At 37.0% G+C, this 22,374-nt stretch overlaps 1 protein-coding gene and 1 pseudogene across 3 annotated transcripts in view; one reads left to right on the forward strand and one right to left on the reverse strand.

The window, feature by feature from the left end:
• The window catches only part of opcml (opioid binding protein/cell adhesion molecule-like), a 442,688-nt gene that overhangs the window by 175,275 nt on the left and 245,039 nt on the right, over positions 1–22,374 (forward strand). The gene's annotated exons all lie outside the window — the stretch shown is intronic.
• Positions 15,533–18,290, reverse strand: LOC147320086 (uncharacterized; annotated as a pseudogene). Its single transcript, XR_015131170.1, has 5 exons — positions 18,286–18,290; positions 17,925–18,115; positions 17,592–17,757; positions 17,376–17,471; positions 15,533–16,925 (listed from the first exon to the last, which is right to left on the reverse strand). The product of XR_015131170.1 is annotated as an uncharacterized LOC147320086 (transcript).

The raw sequence follows: 22,374 nt of genomic DNA on the forward strand, positions 1-22,374 counted from the left end.
GCATTTGTAACCCTTTCCACACTGACTTTGCTTTTCAACTGATCTTGAGTTTAATTTTTTTTTCTTAATAAATGAAACGATCATTTAAAAACACCCTGTTTAACAAATAAAAAAAAACATGATTTGAGGAAAATTCACATTTTGTGTGTTATTTGCAAAGAAAAAAACAAATTCTCAAAATATAAATGGAAATAAATCTCCAAGGGAGAAAATAATTTTTACAGCACTCTATCTGCTTCTACTTGTTTAGTGAATGACTTGTGGCAATCATTAAGTACCAAGATAAGTGGTTGTGCTGCATATTGCGATGGAGATAGTAGGCAGTAGTACTGTGAAAAATTTGGAACAATATTACCAGTTCTGGAGCCAGAGAGCACTATATTGCACTGCCAGTGGCTCAGTGGACACTGAATAGAGAGTAAAATAGTGTACTAACAATATTTATTTACAATTAACAACCCATCCCTGTGTTTATGCTTATTACGTTCATGGTTGTACTGCATGAATGTACCATATACTTTAAAGCATAATTGTAAAATATGTTGAGTTAATAGTAAGTTTAGAAAGGTTCTATATAAATGAATATAATTTACAATTTACCTGCTCTATAAAAACATGTACAGAAGGCTTAGTCATACTACCTTCAGGCTAAAGCACCTAACTAGACTTGCTAATGCCCATTGAAATGCCATGGCTAGTGAACTGAGCAGTTTGTAATACATAGCAGGTTTACATATCACCATGCCAGCTGTTGTTTCATGTAAATAATTACTGAAAGTAAAAAACAATAAAGAATTCAAATTACTTTAAATTGAGAGTTTTTGTAATAAATGTGAGGAACACGTGATTTTTATCCACAGCACTCATGCTAAGCTACAATTCTTATCAAATGTTTCTCAAGTTATATTTAGTAGTTGAAAGACACCTCTGTGGCACAAGGTGTCACCATTCAATTATTTTCACCTGCAAGTGAGGAGCTCCACTGGTAGGGCAAGACATGCATGTGATTTACACTATCCTGAACTAGTGAAAACCCAAGGACAACAGAATATGGCTGACATCTGAGTTACTGCTGGTCTTTTATTTAACTGTAGAGTGTTTCACGGCCATTTGGTAGTGTCATTTTGTTTGTATCTTTAACTCTACGTGAGATGTTGCTCTTTGGTGTATTCCCAAAAGTTAATTCTGTTCATCTGGATGTAGCATTTTCAGTGGGATTGTTTTTCCCCCACTGAAAACGCTACATCCAGATGAACAGAATTAACTTTTGGGATCTATTTACCTGGATGATTGAGCATGCATCAAGACACTTTGGTGTATTCTTTGGTGTATATTCAGCTACCCAAATCGAATCACTTCAATGATATGGGAGTTGTCCATATTTAAAGGTTTATTCTTTCTCATCTCTGTTTGCACTGGCAGTGATGAGAATACAGTGGAAATGAATGGGTCACGCAGGATGGACCTACCCTGTTTGATAACCACAAACACTCTGCATCATTCATGCCTTTATTTCCTCTGTGTTCTGCGAGTCACTGTTGATATTCATGGCAGTGGCTTTGGGATGCAGTCATCCAGCTGATATTTTATGAGACACTGATTGGAGGTCTGGCTGGAATCTGTTTGAGTAGGTAGGTGGTAAATCCTGTTTTAGATATAACCATTATCCTTGAGGAGAGCTCTGTCTCTAGCTTAAGTCTCATTATCAATGAGGGGTAAACATGAAGTCATTGTTGTTCTGCTTCAGAAACCTCTGAAAATATCAACAGAGAGCTTCTGCTTTCCTTCACTGCCACTGAATATTTCACTGACAGACCATTTGGAATATGGCTCGCTGTGGCACTTCTCCCAGCTCGATAGATGAGCAGCAGAGATGGCTAAAACACTGTGTGGCTGACCCTTGGCACATTCTCTGTTTTAGCATTGTATAGTAGAGTGTGGAGAAATGAATGGTATGATGTCAGGACTGTCTGAACAAAGGTGCAACTTGGGAACTGGCACAACCTTTTTTAAGAAGATGTCATTTGAATTGTCTTTTGTACCAAGTCAGGTTGGGTGACTCACTATATATGTTTACAGTGAGACATTGTTATGTCTGACATCAGGCTGTCTTATGGGGTATTACTACAAAAGCAGTAGTTGGGTTAAACAACTTGTTCTTCCATTGGTACATAAGGTACAAATAACTGTTGTAATAGAAATATAATATTCCAATTGCTCAGTTTTAGACACTATTGCAGACACTTCTTAAAATACATGTTAATTAGCTCTATATAAATACAAATATATTTACTTTTTCTCATGGTTTTTATTTCAGTCCCTTGTCCACAGAGCTTAAGGTTATTTGTGTTGACCTCAGTGTTGTGAAACTATTGACTGAATTTTGGTATGCTTTTTCAGATGGAAATTTCTAACACGTAGTCTACGAACTTTATGTGCTGAAAAATGAACAGGAAATCTGGGATTAAATTAAATGGAAAATCACTATCATTTTTAAGGTCAAGTGTCTAGTAAATTAAACGATTAGTGAGTTTGCATTTTCTGGTATCCAAAGAGGTTTTGCTGGTGCTGTTTTGTGTTTTAGAAATAAAAATGTAATATCTTGAAGTCTTGTAGGTTGGATAATACAGGACATCCATAATATTATTCCATAGACTAAAGAATATAGAGTCAAAGATGACTAAGGGGTAACTAATGTACCAATAGCTGAGAGATTCTTCAATAAGTATAGCTAGTCATAGCTCTAATACTTATTTGATTATTTATTTGATTTCTGCCATAGATATGACTATACAATGATGTTGCATCATAGTATATTTTGTTTACTGCAGTTATATGCTTGCAAAACACATACTGGACACGGATATTATACATTTGTTTTGCAGTGATCACTGCAGTTGTATGAGACTGAGAAAGCTACTCATAATTACTTGTTATCCTCGTCATCCAAGGTGGAAGTGGATCTTAAAGCATTTTTACTGCTAAACAAAGACATCAAGACATGTAGAACTGACCAAAAGAACTCCAGTATATTGAGCAGTCTTCATGTTATTATATGTTTGCACAGTACTTAAAATGCATACTTACTGGGCTGGGAATGTAGTGCACGCAGAATGAAGGGTTGATTTCTAGTAAAAGGTGTATTTGTAATTGTGGCCATAGGCTTATCTGTTATTCAGTAGAAACTATCATGTATTTTGGCAGGCTTTTGCTTATTCCCAAGACAAAACCATTGAGTCACCAATGGAAATCATTGGCCTGGAGAAACATTTGAGGCAAGAAACACTGGAATGCTAAACTTCCTATTCTTTTCCTGCATAAATGAGCCCCATACATTATTCAAAGCAAAGGAACTCCTTGACTGAATAAGTATCCATGGCCCTGTGAAACTACACTATATATGTGTAGGCTTCAATCAGTCATGACTGTTGCGCCATCTAGGAAAAAAGACAGCCAAAGCAACAGTAGCTTAATTGTATAGAATTACTTAAAGCTTGTGCCATTTTTCATAAGAAAGAAATGATTCATGCTACTTAGACCTCTTAGCAGTCCTACAGTGTTTTTTTTTAAGTCAGCAAGTCATATCTCATGATTGTAAATATCATTTAACTACCTCCTGCCTCTCTGTCAACTTCTTGTTTAATGTTCACAAGTTCACAGACGTAGATAGTCACAGCTAAAAATGGTATCAGGAATATGAGCGGACAAGGACGTATTAAAATGGAAAGCCTAAGGGTAGGCTAACAAGCATGGAGATGCTAAGCTCTCTCTTCAGCCATTTTGTTTTCTTTCATTCAGTGGAACAAGTGTTAAGTTTGACCTATATGGATTCAGACATATATGGACAGAAAATGCATTGTGTCAGTAAAATACTTTCTAAATCCAGATATATTAATTAGTGATCTTTAATTCTAGTCTTTATACCATTCTCAACACTTAATGGGGTAAATGTCATGTAGATCATGTCATCAAGGTGAAAACCTCTGGATATTGCAGATACTGAGAGTCAAGTTCTGATGTCCCACTCACCAGTAGTCCACCAGGCTTGCATCGTCTTCCTTTATCACAACCTAGGCATCCATCTTGAGGAAGGTTGAGTTGAGTTTCAGCATCCTGTGTTGTCGTAAATCACTGAGATAGTCATTAATTTTTAATACCCAGAAACCTATGCGCTGTGTTGCAGTCCAACTAGATTCTCCACTAGTGAGAGCCAGCCACATCCATTACAGCCTGTCTTTGCTGTCCCCACCTTGTGCATGTTTGGGTGCATTTTTCTGATATCATTAATACTCATCAGGAGCACCTTCCATTCATGCCACATTCTGCCAGGCACCTACCTTTTCCATATTGTTTGTAGCACATCTCTCTTACTCATCAATTGAAGCAAGCATTGAGGAAAAGTAATATAATACTGTATGATGTATACATTTATGTATGAAAGTGTGGTGCATAAGAGTATTTTTTTCTGTGTGAGAAAATTCCTACATCATCAGGTTTAAGTCCAGTGGCACAATTTACCTGAATATCTTATTACTTTAAGAAAGTTCAGTTACCTCCACTTCTTGTCGCTTTTCCAAAATTCCAAATGTTGGAATTTTTGATTATGATCTATTTGCTGTTTTTCCAATCACAAAAGCAGCTTTTTATGAAAAAAAAAGTGGCCTTGAAATTTAAACAGCAATACTGGTAAGATTTGCAATGCATATAGACAAGGTAACTATAGTACTCATTACACAGAATGCATTTACCACTATTATCTGTTTGTGCATGAGTTTTCTTTCATTTAAAATCTCTTTGAAATCAAAATATCATCATTGAGAGTTTTGTTTATTAGTTTGTCAGTTTTCAAGGAGAACTAAAATGTACTTATGAAATCTCCATGTCTGCCTGTCTTTTTACATGTGTGCAGTGTGAACACAAATAATATATTACATAGGAATACAGTATAGAATGTCAACCTCTAAAGAAGAGGAGAGGTGGTTAGACTTAAGAACACCAAGTTGCATATATTTTCAAAAATAATGAGTAAAATCTGATTCTCTCCAGTTTTAACCTCTTTATGGTTTTAAGACAAGAATTTGATTTAGAAATTTTCTCGATGTGCATATAAGCAAAAGTTGATTATATATTTATTAATGAGGAATGTTACTTGTCCTTTTGTTGTATATTTTTTCTTTTAGGAATGGAATGCTGAAAAAATAGGGCATCCTCTCTAGGGGCAATACAAGTCATATTAGAAAGCTTGCGTATGTGGTGTCAGCACACTCTTTGCCTGTTAATATAAGTGGGCACAGGGTTTGCATTTTGAGAATCTGCTTTTTGCACCTCTGGAAACTTTTTGGTCACAGCAGTCAGAGGCACCTCAGAATTACCGCTCAAGTAGAAACCAAAATGTAAAACCAAAACCAAAATAACTTTTCACTTTGCAGTTATTCCCCAATAGAGGTGATTGTTACTTGTTGCAGCCACGAGCACAACGGAAAAGGATTTTCATCATTCGACATTTATCTGAAGTAATGGCATATAAGCTGATGAACTGTTAATTAATGTAGCTCTTGGAAACTCCAGCATTATATCCTTAGTTCATTCCACTCAAGATCTCTCCTCCCTCATTGAGACATCTCTGACCATCTGTCACAACAAAGTATTGGCCTCCGGTGACCTGGCAAATCATTTCTAACTCTCCCGTCTCTCCTTGAGTCCTGGATCTCAGCCGTCGGCCCTCTACCAAAACAGATCCCCCTAATGGAGGAATATGCCAGGGAAATGTGCTTCCCATTGATTCTGTTCCCTGGCTAATGCTGCTTCAAGGATAGTGCGGCTCAGCTATACTTAGAATCAAGTATGGGGTTGACATAATATTTTTCAGTTGCCTTCAAAATGCTCAGGGTAGTATAGTGATAAGACTTAACTAATACTACTGGAACAACGTCAGCACAAACCAAGCTACATTCGTCAATTACCAACAGAATGCAGTAAATATGGCTGTAAATGAGCCTTAACTGTCAGCCTTAGCTTATAAGAAGATTTGATGCGAAATGTCACAGATCTTGTCACAGATCTTACACACATCTCAGTAACATGCATGTCAATGCCTGAAAATAACTCCCTTTTGTAAAAAAATATATTGACCAATGCAATCAAAACTAGTCTTTTTTTAATATGTTTTAAGGTAGAACATTCATTTGAGTAGAGGTGAGGCACCGATCTTGGAAAATGCAGGGTCCCTGCAGTGTCCCACTTTAATGCACATAGTGTTTACTGTATGTTTCTGACTTAGGCACTGGAAATCGATAAGTGGCCTTGATTTATTATTACAACCAGATTTCACTGTCTGAAGACAAGGAAGGAGGGAGGGAATTTGTCTCAGTCGGCCAGCTGATGGTGCTCATTAATATGGATAAAAATGACTAGGAGTCATCTGGGAAGAATGTCATACCACATTAGACAAATAAGTGGTTGAAACCACTGGCTGTAATTAATTGATTCGCTTCAGATTGATCCCCTTCCCCCACGTCTTTGGGAATCATGTTCAGAATTTGTGCAATTATGAAATGTTAAATATTCCAAGCAAATGGAATACAGGAATACACACACACACACACACACGCAGTAACCTCCAAAGCCAATAGCTCTAGCAGATACCAGGAACAACAGCCACGCTCTTTGTCGAGAAAAACGCAGTCCTAGGAACAGCAAAGATACTCTGCAGGACACCCAAGCATCTGGTAGTGAACCTGAGCTTGGAGGATAAAAACTGCCCCGCAAAGGGTGAGAGAGGAATTTTTTTTACATATATAGTGAGCACAAGGCCCTGCAGATAATGTTGGGTCCTCGAACCATCTGCATGTTTTGAAAGAAGGAAGTTATAATTTAAGGGGTTTTTGTAACTTTAAAAAAGGGAAGGCACGTACTACAAGAAAAAGCTTTTGTGTTTCTGTTCATGGAGTGAAACTGTGGAACAGTCTGAATATGGAATTAAAGCAATGTCCAAACATAAAACAGTTCAAAAAGAGTTATAAAAATATGATCTTCTCGAACTATAAAGAAAGGGAAAACATTGAAATTGAGTGAATGTCTCTATTTAAAGAAATTCATGATGTGATATTATAGTATATCAGAAATCTGTTCACTATTTTTATTACAGATTATATCAGTAAGGAAGCTGACTAAATATTAACTGATTTTAATGTACCTGTATATTGTTTACATGTTTGAAGTAAATTAACAATGAATGAATGAATCAATCAATCATGTTATCTGATTGTTTGATCAGGGTGAACATTGAGACTAGTTGCTTCTCAGAGATTATTTTGTAGAGCGCTCACAGTGCTCATCCTGTTCCTCTTTGCTAAAAGGAGTGCATATTGCTCCTTCTGATGGGTTAAGGGCCTTCTATGGCTTTGACCAGGTTTCCTAGAAAAACTACGTGTGTCCTAGAATGTAGTCCATGCTCTTGAGACTGTAAATCTTCTGCCAATGGTACATGCCAGTAGGGCTGGGCTATATCATACCTTTCACAGTAATACCGGTGTAATTTTGGGCAACGATAGGAAAATGAAATATCGCAATAGAATATGGGTAAAACGCGCATGCGCAGTGCCTTTGTTTACATACGCACATGGTGGTGACGCAGAATGAGAAGAGCGAAAGTGGATCGTTGAATGATGAACCAGAACTGGTTTGTAAAAATGCTGCAACTTCAGTGGTGTGGAACTGGTTTAGCTTTTGTCCGTCAGATACACAACAAAGCACTATTTTTGGTAGAGCATGCTAGCGGGCCGTCATTATTACAGTGTTGTTTGGAAAATACGTCACACTTAAAATCAGTCCTTTGATTTTTCAGAAAATTGTCAGTGCCCCTTATAATCTCGTGTGCCTTACTGTATGTATGAATTCTGGTTGTGTTTACTGACCTCGAAACGATTTTATGTCGTACACGGCGCTCAAAAATCTGTCAAATGTTTTAGTACAACTTTGCTAAGCTACAAACCCGCACCGCTTGATGGATTGTCGGAACATTACGGCTATCGTAGGCAGGCGCCTCGCGGAGTGATATGTACTGTGCTTCAACATAATATTACCGTATTGTGTGTGTATAACCTCTTTTTAAGTTTTGTGGATATTATACATGGTTATGCTGAGGATATGCCAGCCAATTTCCACTGGAAATACCTTTTGGTTAAACTGTCAGCAAGGATTTTGCACTGTTACATTTTTATATAACTTTAATGCACATAAAAAACAGCTGCTTGTTTAAGTGAGAATACATTGATGGGGTTTTTTGCACTAATAAAGTTGTGGAGTTGTAAAGTATTTTGTCTAGTGTCAATTATATCGTCAGTTATATCGTTATCGCAAATTTTCAAATGTATATCGTGATAAATATTTTTGGTCATATCGCCCTGCTCTACATACCAGCCATGACAGCAATGACACTGATCGAAGATAAATGCACAACAGTGACTAAACAGTCAGAAAGATGCAGAAGGAAAAAGTGTTAGTGGGCAATTATTTCCAACTGAGGAATTGATGAGTAATTGGACATTGAAGATGAGGCTGGACAGCACAAACATCTCGTCCAAAAATAAATTGTCTCCACTCTTTTCTTGTAGTTTATTCCTTATAAATTTAGCTAAAAACGAGATACATCTTATTTACAGGACGGTATTCCTGTGGAGATAGTGGATGAATTGTCTAGTGTTGTAAAAGTGTGCATGTGGCATCTCAGGCTGTTCATTTTTTCTTTTTTTTTAAAATTTTGTAAATACCTAGCTCATACACAGGAGAAAAATCTTTTTTTTTAAAATAGCTTTTTATTTAGTTGTGTTTTCTGCCCGTGCCCTAGTATAAAAAAGCCACCGGTTTCCCTTGCTGTAGGGACCAAGGTTTTTATTTTCTTATATTTCATATGTATTTATTTCATGCTAATACTTTGCAAAAGCAAACTTCACTATGAAGCTTCAGTACCAGTTTGCTAAAAATATATAATGGTAATTTATTCTCTGGCACAAAATCAATATTTATGAAAATGATGACTTCTTCAAAGAGGTATATGCCAAAAGACCATGTTCTAGTATATCTGTATCCAAAAGAAAGCCATCTGAGAGTAGTTTCATATTTCCCACAGCACAACAACTTTCACTGCACTTAGTTCGCGTTCATGCAGAATTCACACATGGGATATGCCACAGCATCAGTGCCTCATTGAAGAGTTCACTTGCTTGGTCAAGGGCAAATTGACAGTGATAGCTGGAGGAGAGGAGAGTATTCAACACCCTTTACATGAGATGCTGTGATACACAGAATCATGTATTGTTATTTTAGAGCAAGCTGTGAGAAAAGATAGCATGAATTATAGTGCAAATCAAGAAACCACAAATCAGAAAAACTGAGAGGTTTTGGCATTTTGCCATACCTCAGACTGAATAACTGATTAATACTTGTTATTTATCTCTGGCTCTCTTCCACAGCATGTCTTTTGTCATGTCTTCCTTCTCTCACCCCAACCAGTCGTGGCAGATAGCCGGCCCTCCCTGAGCCTGGTCCTGCCGGAGGTTTCTTCCTGTTAAAAGGACGTTGTTCCTTCCCACTGTGGTCAAAGTGCTTGCTCATAATGAGTCATATGATTGTTGGGTTTAATAATAATAATAATAATACATTTTATTTATAGGCACGAGAGTTTTCTGTTAAACCACTGCTACCCCATACAGCTGGGTTAAAAACTAACAGCATGTTTTAGTGGCAGCTGTTTGCTGCTTGCTTGTTCTATTTTTCCAGTCAGTATGTCACCATCTAGTCATAAGGAAACTTTCCTACCCTGTGGAATACACTATCTTCTTACCAGAAAAATATTAGATAATAAATGTAGGTCCATTAGTTGGAAAACCAGCTACTGTAAAACCTTTCTGACATTCAGTGTTTAACTTTGAAAAATCAATAAAGCCAATTTAGCAGAAGGACTTTTTTGTTCATAATAAAAAAATCAGTCCACCTCAACTCAACTTGATTTTTGGTCTATTAACTCATAAAAGTGCTAACCTCTGCCCTGAGTACTTGCCATTGTTTATGTCCAAATAAACAACTTCCCTTAGCAGTGCAGAGCAAACAAGTGATGTTGCACAACAATCAAGAACCAATTTAATTGTGTTTAACATTAACCAGCAGCTTATAGTGTATTACTGCTGTATTGAAATGATGATTTTCATTTCAATGTTAAGAGTCTGGTTAACAGCTTTTGACAAACCTTTTCATATTTGATGTTTTGCTTTTGAGTAAAAAAGTAAGATTGAATGTCAAGAGATTTAAATGCATTTATAGCAAACAAAGCTACATTGTCAAGGTTGCAGGGGAAAAAGAGGACCCAAAATGCGGAGCTCAGGTTAGCAGGGTGAACAGTGCGTTTATTTACAGTGTCCAAGAGGTGTCACAAACAGTTAAAGGTGCTTCAGGTAAAATCCCCAAGTGCTCCTTCGTCTGTGCAACCCCGAGCGTGAGTTGTTTCCTGGTCCTCCTCTCTGAGCCAAACTCCTAGGTGAAGACAAAGCAAAACACAGAATTAGCAGAGCTCTTTAACCGACTATCAACTTCCCTTAAGTAACGAGTGTTACCAGCTTGGAATAATAATCCAACGTCAACTGTTGTTGCGCATCGTCCTTATATACCGCAGTTCTGGGATGGAGGCTGATTAGAAGCAGCTGGCAGAGCAATCAAATGCAGGTGAGGCCACAGCCGAGCGGCGGAGCTTCCGGGTGGAAGGTCGTCCGAGCCACGCCCTCCCCGGAAGCGCGAACTTCCGTAAACAAACCCCGCGCCTGGGAGAGAGGAGAGACTGAGAGAAAATACACACAAAAATCCAGATCGCCCGGGGAGGACCGTACGACCGTGACATACATAAATCAATCATCTGACCCAGTTAATGGCCTCTCTTTACAGTGTTTTCCAATTACTAAATTGGCTTCCCATGAATATGAAAACATAATACTTAAGATTCATTTTAAGTAGATGTATAATCTTGTTAAATAAAAATGTATTATGATCAATAACATCATTTTGATTTTTGTCATAATTGAACAGCTACAGATGTACAAGGGCTACATCACAAATCCACTGAGATAGTAGTGTTTTTTAAACATTTATTTATTTCTAATGCCGTTCACCATGGTCACTCCCAGTGAAAATCTTAACAGTTTAAGCACTGCCTCATGTCTTTTTGTCAGTTTCAGCTTCTTAAAAACATACGTCATAGCAAATCATAAGAAGCCTCACAACCATTGGGTAAATCTCACATTTCTCTCTTGATACTTCTGTCACAAATCACCCTTATACTCCACACACTACGCTTTCATATGCATTGATCTCTCTTTGCCTTGTCCATTACTTTGGATGTTTGACCCTATGTTTTTAAACTTGTCCACCTTCACTAGAGAGGAGATCCTTGTCCTTATGCAATTGTTGAGTCTTATAGCCTGCATGTTGTTTCAGCTGTACCTGTTACAGTATATGCATGCATGGTGTCACTTGAAAGAGGTGTGAGCTAAAGATTTCTGTAAACAGACAATAGTAACAAAGCAGTTTCTTTGATACTGTTCATCTACTGCTGCTCTATTTCACAGTTCTACCTACAATTTATTTGAATGGATATCTTGAGTATGACTACCAATGGAGGAACACTTCTCTGAGCAACTCTAGTTTTTAATTGCCTTTACTTGGCAGATACACAACACCCATTTTCTTCTTCACTCTTCTTCCTCTAACTAGAGATCTACCAATTGTGGATATACTTTAATAATACCTGAGGAAATTGTGTGGGTTATAGTTCCTCCAAGACAGTAACAGTAACAGACTGAATTAATTAAATAACACAATATATTATAGGATAAGCAGAAGCGAATGGATGGATGGATGAATATATTACAGCATTTACAAAATGTAAGAAATGGCTCTAGTATATACAAATAGCTCATTTATAAATATCCATAATATTACTGAGGTTAAATATATATGGTTGACATTTTACTCTAAACTGTATAATGTATAGGATGTGCAAAAGGGTGTTACTATTGCACTGTGTACTGTTCATTAGATGGAGGAGTTGTACAGGGAGGAATGATTTCCTGTGTCGTTCAGTGGTGCATTTGGGTAATCTCAGTCTCTCACTGAAGATGCTCCTGTGACTAGCCAGCACGTCATGGAGTGGGTGGGAGGTATTATCCAGAAATTCTAGAAATAGTGGCTAGCTCAAGGATCCTGTCAAAGTATCAAAAGGCTTTAGGGAATTTACCTGAGGAGGTTGACCTTAATCTCTATAAAATGAAGAAAACACAGAGGATTAAATTTAAAAATAAAATCATTTTCAGAGTAGGCAGGCATGGACAGCAATCAAGATTACTGACAAGAAAGCCCAGTGGAGAAAAACAACACACTTATGCTGTAAAGTTATTTCATGCATTTGTCGCTCCTAAGCTAGACTATTTAAATTCATTATTATCTGGTTGTTTAATAGTCTACAGTTGATCCAGATCGGTGCAGTGAGAATCCAACAGGAACTAGAAATAGAGACCAAATGATTTGCATATTACCTTGTCCTAAGTGACTCCCTGTTAAATTTAGAAAGTCTTTCTCCTTACATATAAAATCTTGAACAATCAGGCCTTATCCTAGTACCATATTATCCATATAGAGCTCTTAGACTGCAGGCCAACTTGTATTTATTTTTGAAAAGTAGATCAGGAAATTGAGCTTTTAGCCATCAGGGTCGTCTTTTATGGAATTAAGGAATTGAGTTGAATTGAATTAAGTTTGGAATTAAGACACATACAATTTCTCTGATTTTAAAATTAGGCTTAAAATTTTTTTATTTTTTTTTGATGTCTTGCCTTTCACTGCAACTCATTCCTTGGTTTGTGGCAAACAGAGCATTTATCCTTCAACCACCCTTTTCACTCTCTGTGTTTATGCAGATATATATATATATATATATATATACAACTATTGAATACTAATAATCATTAATTACTAATGATTATTAGTAATTATAAAATTCTGAACTTCTCTCACTCTCTCCCATAGTAAGAGTGGTTTCCTTCTACTGTCTTTTCTTTTCCCTCACCCCCAAGCAGTCACAGCAGATGTCTGCCCTCACTGTGTCTAGTTGGACACAGGTTACTTCCTGTTAGGAAGGAGTTTTTCCTTCCGAGTGTTGCCACATTATATCGGGTCAACTGATTTGATGGGATTATTTTGGGACTATCTTTCTAATATTTTAGGGTTTTAATCCTACAATAATAAAAATCTTGAAAGCCTTGGGTTGTGGGTAATTGGCTATATAAATAAAACTTTAAAGCCGAACATGTTATATTTAGTGCAGTGTCCAGGACTGTGGAGATGGGCCATTTTAAATTTTTGAATGGAGAATTATATTTCTAGGGGAAATGTTCTTTTTTTGTTTTTGATTCTTACATAGCAATCACATGGATGTTTAGTGTAGTTGTGTGTGTGTGTGTGTGTGTGTGTGTGTGTGTGTGTGTGCGCGTGTATATTTTCAGCCCATTTTTTGTATTGTTAAAGTAGACCAACTCAATTAATAAGAAACAGCTCTGTGTTAATACTGTGTAAATATCTGATAATATGATCAGAGTAACTTTAGCCTTTAGGTTTTAAAGAAATAAACCTTTTTTTTTTAACATTTTTCCATGTATGCATACTTTGATGGACTTGTTTAACCCTTTAAGACCATGGAACCAAGTTCACCAGATCTTACTTTATATTTTTACATGCTGTAGTGCCACTTTTGGGAGCATTTCAAGTTGCTATACATCAATACAACTGTTATAGCCCATATTTTAATAATATGTATGCATTAAGTCCATATAACTACATTAATTGCAAAAAAGTGCAATAAACTACAAAAGAATTGAAAATCGTTTTTGTTTGTTTTTTTTTACATATATTTCTACTTGGAGAAATTTAAGAGGTTTATCCCTCAAAACTTTAAATACAAAAAAGTTGCAAAAAATAGTTTACAATAGCAGGAAATTTATTTTGAGTGTCTTCATAGTTTTATTTGTGAGATACAGCAATTTTTATATACTGCAGGAAAATGAAAAACAATCCTATGATGCAAATTTGCAAAGAAAACAGCATGTGCATCAAAATAAACTATTTCCAGCAGTGCAATTCGAGTTCTAAGCATCCCAGAAACTATTCAGAAAAGTATAGAGTCAAACATGACTTATATAAACACCAGTATAGGCTCATAAGGCCTACAAGTAAAAAACTACATTTACGTCACTTCCGGTTTCAGGCAGGAAATAGCGGACATGCGATCGTTTGCGCTGACTTCTTTATCAATGTGGGAAGTGTTATGAACAGCTGATCGGATCGGCAAAGCGTGTTTCAGGAATATTATGTTTTTGTTGCTGCAAACGCTTTTTATGCAATTTTTGCAAAGCTTTATGTGGAAGGAAACTGTGACCTAGGACAAGCTGATGGCATAAGATGTAAGTACAACTCCTCCGGTTTCATATGCAAAAAACAGGGATTTAAAAATAGTTATGCAAAACGGAGCGTGCCCGTTCCTACCGGCTTTAAAGGGTTAAAGCAAGATGAATTGTTGTTTCTGGATTTGATCTGACAGGGTGATGGATGTTAGATCACACTTGTGTGTGATCTGTTAATCTTATCATTTTCACCCAACAAGCATCTTATTTTTCTTTAAGTTTACAATATTGGCATATTGCATATGTTTGTATGTCACTGAAAATGTTTATGTGACGCTCTTCATTGTTTTTGAAATCAGTCAAAAAAAAAAGTGCAGATGAAAGTGCACTAATTAGATATTCCATCTGTTCCATCTGTTCCATCACCTGGGGAAACAGCCCAGTTTTAAGAGGTGAGGATAAATCAAACAAACATTTTGGCTATGGGACAAATATTTAAGAAAAATAGAGCAAGCCTAGCTTTTAACACAGCTTTTCATCTGAGAAATAAGCAGATCCACCCATCAGTTAATGGGCCTCAGATTTTTGAAAAGACAAATTAAGCGCTGAACTTCAATATCATTATTCTATCATTATTATTTGTTCTTTTCAGGAGAAAAACTGACACGTATGCCTTTAATAGTGTACTTGCTGGGAAGAGATAATTATGATACATGGCCCACTTATCTCAGAGTGTGCTGTGTTAAACATTTAAAATGAAACTGCAGGTTATTTATGGTACAGCAGCAACATTTCATGCCTCTCAGTCCTACATAGAGATGGCACGATACCACTTTTTTATGTCCAATACCGATACCAATATCATAAATTTGGATATCTGCCGATACCGATATGAATCCGATATAGTGTTTTTTTAATCAATAAAACTTTTTTTTAATATCTTGCTGCTTTTTGTATAAGTTCATACTCAAGTTAAAAAACAAAACACTAAAGCTATTTTGTTATACACTGTAAAACCCAACAAGTTAATTTTACTCAAAACTTTTGGTGAAACTGATTACATAAAATATTTTAAGTAACTAAAACTTAAAAATAAAAGTTAAATAAACACACTTTATTTATTAGCTTTAGATAAATATTTTTAAGTACCATTGATAAATGTTTTTATGTTATATCCACATTTTTGGTTTAGTACTCTCTACTTGATATTTTGAGTTTCAAGTACAAATCTAGCTCAAGTAACTTTAAGGAATTAATTTTTAGTTTCAAAATGTTAACCATTTTAAGCTAATACAACTCAAAAATTTTAAATACAAATGCTTGTAATATCCAAATCTACTGTGTTTTGAATTTGATTTAAAAAAAAAAGTGCCCAAAATAATTACACTTGTAAAAACATAAGACAGAAAATATAAATTCAAGTTACAGATTTATTGAGTTACTTTGACACAAAAAGCCCAAGGTGGCACAAGGTTACAATATTAGAAATAAAGAATTTCACAACATGTTTTAAGAGTATTCAAATTTGATTAACACATGAGTATGGCCTTTTTATTAAAAAAACAAACAAAAGGAAAAGAAAATCCTGCATTATTAGGTGGGAAAACCGAATGAAAGTAATAGTATAGTGCAGCTAATACACTGAAATATAATTGGTAACCTTTTTAATATGCCAGTACTGTGGTTATGCAAAATGCACATTTGTAGAGTGCAATCACAGTCTCAACAACAAAGCAATAAAATTTTAAATAGAAAAATACTTCTTTAGAGACATAAACAAAGTGTTATAAACCTCCTTAGCGCCTTATGTCAGTTATGAGTAGTTCAGGAGGAACGTTCCTTAAGTGACATTCAAGATCCCACCTAGAAGCCAGAAATGAGATTGTCCTTCATTTTCTCTATAGATTTACAGTTATCTGACTAAAAACACAATCAAAATCAACTAAAACACAAGTGATGATGGGGGGAAAAAAATAAATAAAAATAATAAAATCACCCCTTTTACTTTGGATGTGGCTTTTAGATAATGAAGTATGAAACAGAGTCTGCAAAGATTTCTTTATTCTATTCTCTCTTTTTATAAAAAACTTATCCAGACTTGGAAACATGATAAACTGAATTACTTGCTTTAACAGGCACTTGAGGGCTGTGTAGGAATCCTGGACATTATTCTGCTGCCAAAAGATCATTTTTAAGACTCAGCACTTTGGGCTTCAACTTCCCACCCTTCAGACCCATCAAAACTTTCTGAATAAAGTCAAAAATGTTGGCCAAACATTTTGGGTAGCTTAGGTGCAGGACGTCAGTCAGTCCAAATATTACTAGAAATGCATCAGCCAGGATGGTGAAAACAATGATCATGTTACCCTCGACCAAAACTGCAGTCTTCTCAGGGCAGAAGAATGTTGCATCGCTGGAATTGGCTCTGATCAGGAGGAGTCCAAGTGGCACTTCACTAATATCTGGTCTATCAGAATGCATCATCTACAGAAAACAAAATTACTACATGTTAGTGCATTCCTATTTCTCTTAGTTTCATCTATGCAAGTCACATTTCTGGATTATTACTAGCTCAGAAATCAATTGTTTGAACAACAAAAAAGCCACAACACACCAAGATTTGAGAAAACAAACTGACAAAAATAGTACTTTTAGTAAAGCAAAGTCATACCTCTTCGTAGCAATAACAACAGAAAGTCAATAGGAGTTATATATTTTTTTCATTTGTACAGTGATGTATGGTTGGGCTAGGAACATTATAGAAGGTCTACGCACATTAAAAACATGTAGTGTTTCCATTATGTGACATGGACACTGTTGTAGACAGATCCAAGCATGGAGATGCTTCTCAAACTCTCAAAGTGTCATAATGTTTTGAGAAATCTAAACAAGGATGCTACTAAGATATTGTTCACAACTTTGTCCAAAACTTACATCCCATGTTTTGATGAAGGTAGAGGTGTCTTCGTACAAATAGGCAGAGAGGGCATGAAGCACACCAGCACTTTGGGCATGGATATCAGCTTGTTCCTACATCACAAGAAAAGTTTTATTTTAAATTATTGGCTAACCTAGTCAAGAATGGTAATTAAAATTGAAAAATTGATCAAATCAAATGAAGCTCAAAAAACAAGACAAAAACTCACTAACCTGGAGATTATAGCTTCTGAAGAGCTGAGACAGGACATCAGACACGTTCCCTGTGCAAACAGCTTTCTTTCTGAATAAGCTCTGGAGCCGGGGAGCATGTTGGTCAAACAGCATAAAAGTGGTTCTTCAGGTGGAGGTTTGTAATCCTGTGGAATTCTGCACAGATCTGAACACACAGGATACATTTGTGTTTACAAGTTTCAATTAGTCTATAAATCTTTGCAAAATACATCAAAATCCTTACACTCCAAAGGCATAATTTGTTCAGACAGGCCAGATAACAGGGGTTGATATAAAATACATCTTGTTAGATACATCTATATACATTCTTACCTGGGACTGGGATTTCAGAGTAGGCCAGCAATCCAGGATCTGACCTACTGGTAGGTCATCATTGATGATCTCTTTGCATTGCAAGGCCAAAGTTGTGAGCATCAGCTTTGTAATCAGGATTCTTTTCACTTTTCTCGACTTCATCTACAATCTGTAGTCTTAGCTGGTCAAGGTAAACAGCATCTTCACCCCTGAAAATTTACTTCTGCCCTGGCATGGACATAACAGTAAAACACAGAAGACAAGACAGACTACACAGAGAACAGAAAAGACACACAACCAAGGAGACACAGATGAAACATAACCAGCCCAGAGCTCAACTAAACCTTAACTAATAATAACAACAATACAAGAACTTCACCTCATTTCAATATAACATAAGAAAGCAAAACTACAAAATAAACTCAAAATGCTGGTTCACAGACCCAGCCCCTGACAGATAAAAAACTAAGTCTTTCACTAATGAACACTGGGCATCAGAATAAAATAAAACGAAAAAATAACTGTTTGGTAAATATATTATTGATGGATTCACCCTTAAGCTAACCTAAAATAGACCAGGAACAACAATTTTACAGTTCAGAAGATTCTACATTTCAACTTGGTATACATAACTATTTGCAATGTAAACCAAGTTCTACCGCGTAATTATGTAATGATTATTCACTGCTTTTGTAAGTATGTCCTGTGCCTACAATTTTGCTGCCCCAGTTTTAATATGTACAACTCCAGAGAACTAAACGTAAGTTTTAAGTTCCACTAGTTAGCAAATGGGCTAGCCAATATCAATATCCACGTATGCGCTAAGTGTGAAGCAGCGCAGCAGTGCATATTGATTCAACAATTTAACCACAAGGCAGTTTATAATCTGCAAATCCAGAAATGCCTTCTAAAGACTTCTTTTAAAATAGTAAGAGATTAGAAAAGTTATTAACACATTATTAGTCCCAGGGACTAATAATGTGTTATACTAAATATGAGCGTATTAGCATAATTCATGCAAACACTTTGGGGCCAAGCCGACATGGATAAAACGACGCATGCATGTAATTCTTAAATGCCTGCTAGAGTTGTACATTTATGACGATAAAAACCCATATTACAACGGAGAACTATAGTTTCAGAAAAAATAAAACTTACCACAAAGCGCTCCTGAAGATGCCGCGAAGGCGGTAAATGCAGCTAGCCAAGTGCAGAGGGTTAGCTGTTCCAGTTCAAAAGTCCGTAACATACCATAGCATGCCCTCCTTTATCCAGCGTCAAAGACAATGCCGCAAAAAACCCGTTGACAAATGTTTTTATTTCTGTTCGGATATTAACGTTCCACAAGTTTCCTTCGGGGTAATGAGCGGGCATTCGCACTCGAAGCGAGGAATCCAAGATGGTTGCCAGCACTTCATAAAGAAACAGGTGGCGCACGTAGGTACGTACGTAGGCACGTAAGTGACGTCAGTGTTAAAACTCAAATTATTTGAGCGCAATGCTAGAAACTAATCAATATATTCAAGTACTGATAACTTGAAAAAACAAAATTGTTCAAACTACTCAAAAAAATAAAGGTGTATGAACTTATAACAGGTTTTTAAGTAGTTGGAACTCATTTCATTTATCAAACTATTACTATTCGGTCTTACAGTGTACCTGTATGCAAAAAATATACTGCACCCAAAATATTTCATAGTTCAGCAATACTGATCAATCTAATAAAGTTAAACCTACACCATCCTCCCTATTCTGGTATTTTAAAGAGTAAGCAACCTAACTAATAGGGTTCTAAAACTCCCAGCAAAAAAAACCAAAAAGTAGGGAACCACCCTTCACCTCATGATGCTTAATCGACGTAATCAACTTTAATTTGATGCAGTGTGGGGAAAAAAATGCACAGAAATCAATTAATTTTGAAGAATAATTAAATAGATTTAACATCTTTCTTCAACAGAATTGCAGACTGCACAGATCGTACCTTCCCAAAGGAAAAAGTACTATAGCTTACTAGGGTATATTAGACTTAACAGTTACTATATACAGTAATGGACTTCTATACATTTTACACTTTGGGTGTAAGATTCAGATAATTATTTATTAAAAGCTAGACATTTTAAATGAGAATAAGAAAGAAAAGTATGTCTTTGTGCCCCCCTTTTCCTTGTTAATGCCCTATCGGCCCCCCTGGCTAAACTTTGCTAGATCTGCCCCTGCACAGTTACCAGCCGTCAGCTACGTAGAAAAAGATCCTCGAGTAGAAAGTAATATTAAATAAATTCTAACAACAGCTTATCAAGGTTAAACGTGCTGCTGTTGTTCAGCCGCTGGTTTCCTCTTTCTGGCACGAAGTGGGCCAAAAACAAACAAGAGAGACGGACTCGCAACAGAAAAGCAGATCAGGTGATCATTGATGTCACGGGCTGCGACGGCAGACCGTGGAGTTGTAGAGAAAGTAGGGCCCAAACGCGAGACTTAAGTGAAGGACAGTGGATTTGTTTATGGCGAGTGGACAGAAACGACAACTATATACAATTCAAGCACTGTGACTCCTGTGGCGATTCCTCTAAGAATCCCACACAGTGCACGTGTCCATAGCAGTGAAAAGGTGACAACTCCAAAAACCCGATTCCACTCCATGATTTCCCCTCGTGACAACGTTCCTGACTCCCGACTCCTGGTGACACAAAAACACACACAGCTCAGCAGGCAGCCTTTAGTGGCGAAGCCGATCACAACACACTAATCTACGGAGGTTCGATTTAGTATAATCCCGCGCCGACTGGGGCTCCGCCACCTTCTTAAATAAGGCGCCCCTCCTGAAGCCATCAGCTGCAGCTGGTGAGGGCTAATGGGCGGCAGGTGCGGCAGTCCCCAGTGCGGGAACACTTCCGGGTCGCAGTCCCCTCAGCGACCCCAAAACATCCGGGAGCACCCAGGGAGAAAGGACAAAAAGGGAGAGAAAACCACCATAACATATGGAAAAAACATATACAAGAAATACATGAGCTCTGGGTCATCAGACCATGACAATTGATCAGTTTCATGATTGAAGTAGCAGCAGGAGAGGGAGGGGGAGAGAGGCAGTCGCTCCATGTATCGGTTGTTAAGCTTAACGCAGGAATGCTTTACAAACATTCAGAGATGAACTTACACACTTGCTTTACTTCTCTCTGGGATCACTTCCTCGGAGATGAAATGCCGGATTGCTAGCGAGGCTACAAATACACACAGCCGCTCTATCACGTAATGCATACTGCTCCAACGTGCTACAGTTATGAGCCGAGTTACGCCGTGTCGCAAGTTTTGTGAGGTGCTTTTTGATATTTAATGGATCGGATTACATTTTTTATTTCCCTCCGATATCCGATCCAGTAATTTACGTCAGTATTGGACCGATACCGATATGTAATATCGGATCGATCCATCTCTACTCCTACAAGGCTCATACTATATTGAGACTGAGTGTTTTTAACCTTCTACAGAGCAAAATCTCCAGTGTTAAATTAACACTAGAGAGTGTCTATATGGGTCCACAGCTCTGAGTGTTAAATACAACACTGTTGAGTGTTAAATTAACACTTTTGACAGTGTTATATGTTTAAAAGTAACCTAGTCAGTTTTGAAGATTAACCATGGCTAACACTGAGCAGTGCTGATTTTCTAACACTGGAATATTTCTAACATTTTGAGTTACTTTCCAGTGTTAGAAAATCAGCACTGCTGGAGATTTTGCTGTGTACTGGCTGTCCAGTGTCCCTTATCTGGCATTGAGAATAATAAGAATCATGCACTAAATTTATAGCTTTCAGGTGAAGATGTTACTCTTTGGATCTGTGAGACCTGTAACAGTTCAGTTATTGGCTTGGGAACTGGTAAATCTATAGCATGACTAGACATGGATTATAGTGCAGGACAGATATATAATCATGAATTTTCTAAGTTTACATATAACATTCAGAGTGCAATGAAAGATCATCCAGGCTGCAGTGAAATCTTCTATGACAATTCTGACAACTAACACTTAATGTGCCTGGTAGTTGTCTTCTGCCCTGTGTCAGTAAACACTGGCGAATTCCACTTCATAGATCCACCACCAACAGCTGTCACCACTAGTGCCATTCACCTCTCCTGGGTGCTCTAGATGTGTTCAACTCAACTAGAATATGGCCCAACTGGCTGTTTTTCCAGCTTTCAACAAAATCTGGGAGAATGAACTCCTGTTGGAATCCTTGGCTGGCAAAGCTTCATACGGCACACTTCCATTGCTTGGCCCCTTGCCAAACACACATCCTGAGCCAGCTATGGTCACCTCCATGTACTGTATGGATTGTAATCTAGGAGGAGCGAAACAAATAATAAATTCCTTAAAGAAAACCCAGCCAAAAGTCCCAGGTGAAGTCTCTGGTACTCTACTTCGGCATAACTAGCTTGGAGCCGAAAATGGTTTTATATAAACATTATAAAC

The sequence above is a fragment of the Aulonocara sp. 'chitande type north' Nkhata Bay genome, linkage group LG10 (assembly GCF_057382095.1).
Source record: "Aulonocara sp. 'chitande type north' Nkhata Bay isolate Kocher_YH1m ecotype deep benthic linkage group LG10, A_spYH_male_GT1.1, whole genome shotgun sequence".
Classification (NCBI taxonomy): domain Eukaryota; kingdom Metazoa; phylum Chordata; class Actinopteri; order Cichliformes; family Cichlidae; genus Aulonocara; species Aulonocara sp. 'chitande type north' Nkhata Bay.